This window comes from Alosa pseudoharengus, unplaced genomic scaffold, assembly GCF_046254945.1.
Source record: "Alosa pseudoharengus isolate Yale_2024_CS ecotype anadromous, Long Island Sound unplaced genomic scaffold, YU_APseudo_1.1 YU_APseudo_1.1_scf_16, whole genome shotgun sequence".
In the NCBI taxonomy this organism is placed as follows: Eukaryota; Metazoa; Chordata; class Actinopteri; order Clupeiformes; family Clupeidae; genus Alosa; species Alosa pseudoharengus.
Window position 1 is genome coordinate 535,000 of NW_027468630.1, and position 2,403 is coordinate 537,402.

At 44.1% G+C, this 2,403-nt stretch overlaps 1 non-coding gene across 1 annotated transcript; it reads right to left on the minus strand.

Moving 5' to 3' along the window:
* Positions 1-1,920: 1,920 nt before the first annotated feature.
* On the minus strand, positions 1,921-1,993 carry trnav-aac (transfer RNA valine (anticodon AAC)). Its single transcript has one exon. It is a non-coding gene; the product is annotated as a tRNA-Val (tRNA).
* Between the last annotated feature and the right edge of the window lie 410 nt (positions 1,994-2,403).

Sequence of the window (2,403 nt, forward strand, 5' to 3'; positions counted from 1 at the left end):
TGGCTGCCCTTCTGGTCTCCACGCACGGGCCTTTGGAGGTGGGAGAGAGAGCCGAGTAGGCCCCTGAGCTCAGGCCTATCCAACACGCCGCTAGTGACTGCAGAACCTGTTGAGAATCTCGCCCTGCACAAAACTCTCATATACATCATACATCATTTTTATACAGAATGGGAAAGGTTGTGTGTGTGTGTGTGTGTGTGTTTGTGTGTGTGTGTGTGTGTGTGTGTGTATGGTGGGGTGGGGTAGGGGGGGTTGACTGTTTTTTTCAAAACTTTTATTGAATTATTTACTCTGCGAGGGGAAAAAAAATGATGACAATGGGGGCCTCTTCGCTAAACAAATAAATAAATCAAAGATTTAATCGAATTCTGGGGTACAGGACGGGGGTGATGCTATTACGCCGCTCCTTGGCACTTAACTCTCGCGTTGCTGCGGTAATCAGGGTGTATTATTCCGCGCAGGCGGCTGCTAACGGTGTCCTGCTGAGATGGATGATCTCCCCATTTGTTTATCTTGTTTTGCTTGTTTTTGTTTTCTGTGCAAGAATTGTGTGGAGGTCATTTTGACTTGTTTAGAACATTGGGTAGTTTGTTGAATCGACTGCTGCAATACCTCTAGGTACAGGTGTTGGCATATTTGCGGTGTGCAGTATGACTTCTGATCTATGATATATAGTATGGTCTTTGCATAATTACATTCATTGTCATTAATACATTAATACAATATACTTAACAAATAAGTGGAAAATGAAGATTTGCAATCAGACCTTACCTCCATTCACCAAAGTCTCCCATCCATGTCACTTCTGTTATCACATTTGTCTGACTAAGTTTGTTCCAAATGTTTGTCAGGAGGGTCCAATCTTTCTCTCAGGTTTATCTGAAAACACTGTTTGTCTTGTGTGTGTGTGTGTGTGTGTGTGTGTGTGTGTGTGTGTGTGTGTGTGTGTGTGTGTGTATGTTTGAGTTCTTCTCTCAAACCACATGATTGGACAAGGCAAAGGCTGACTGCCAAACACAACATACTCCAACATCAGAATAAAATGTTTTTTTTGACTGAAGTGGTCCTGACTGAAATGGCTTTTTTTTGCCTAATTTCAGACTAAAACACCTATACTGTATGCCTTCATATTGTTCACTGTAATCCCCAAGCTAAATCTATCAAGCTCCAATCAAGGTTGTGAATTAGCTGGGTTCAGGCCTGTTAGGCAATGCTGGGCCCAGTCCCTGTGTCAGTTGGTCACTCTCCTGCTAGCTCTTAGCCTTGTTCTTGAGTCAACTGACGTTAAGCCAAAGTCCTTTTAGGCAAGTCACTCCACTCTGCGGTAATATTGTAAAGCGTTTTGGGTACTTATTGGGCATCTATTTCGGCCGAAATGCAAGGCTTCACGACACCAACCTAGCTCCAGCGGCGAGATCATAACACGATTGGCACAATGTATTCACAACACACCACATGATTGGCACAATGATAGATAGATAGATACTTTATTGATCCCCAAGGGGAAATTCAAAATGTATTCACATGTTGACTTTTTTGCCGCAGAATGTGTAGACAACTGCCGTATTGGCATTACAAACTAGCCCCATGCATTTCTTTGGAGGATTTTTTGAGTGCTGTGTCTCCTCATTAGAATGGTTAAGCCTATTAGCCAATGGAGCCAGTTCCTATGTCAGAGAAACACTATCCTGATAGTTCCCAGAGTGCTAGCTCCCAACACCAGACTTAAGTATACATATATATACTCTTTTGATCCCTGCATTTAACCCAATCCATGAATTAGTGAAACACACACAGCGAGGTAAAGCACACACTAATCGGAACTTGAGCCATGGCCCACTGGTCGGGGCTCGAACCGGCAACCCTCCGGTTACAAGTCCAGAGTGCTAACCAGTGGGCCACAGCTGCCCAATAAGACTTTGTTTCCACCCAGTTTCGAACTGGGGACCTTTCGCGTGTTAGGTGAACGTGATAACCACTACACTATGGAAACATCCTAACTACACTATGGAAACATCCAGACTTGGCTAGCTCCGAACAAGCTAGCATTTAGCTTGATCCACTCTAGGAGTCAAGGAACCTTTAATGTGCTAGCCACCAGTAAACCTTTCAGTCTTTCAGTGGCTGTCGAAACAGCTTCGTGGAGGTCTTGAAGGTTCAGCTGCTTCTCATTTTGGCCAACATCTCACCTGTTTGTGAGCCTGTCTCTACTTCAGTTCATGCCAAACCTACCGCTAAGCCTATCTCCAGTTATTAATATTGCCACTGTAGAGGCTATGCCTGTCACCAACTCTTCAGCCTGAACCTGACTTCATGCGTATTGTTGAGGTTGCCCATGACACATGACCCATGACATAGCCATATTCTACTGCTCTTCATACTATTCATCCTGCACATTCTTAC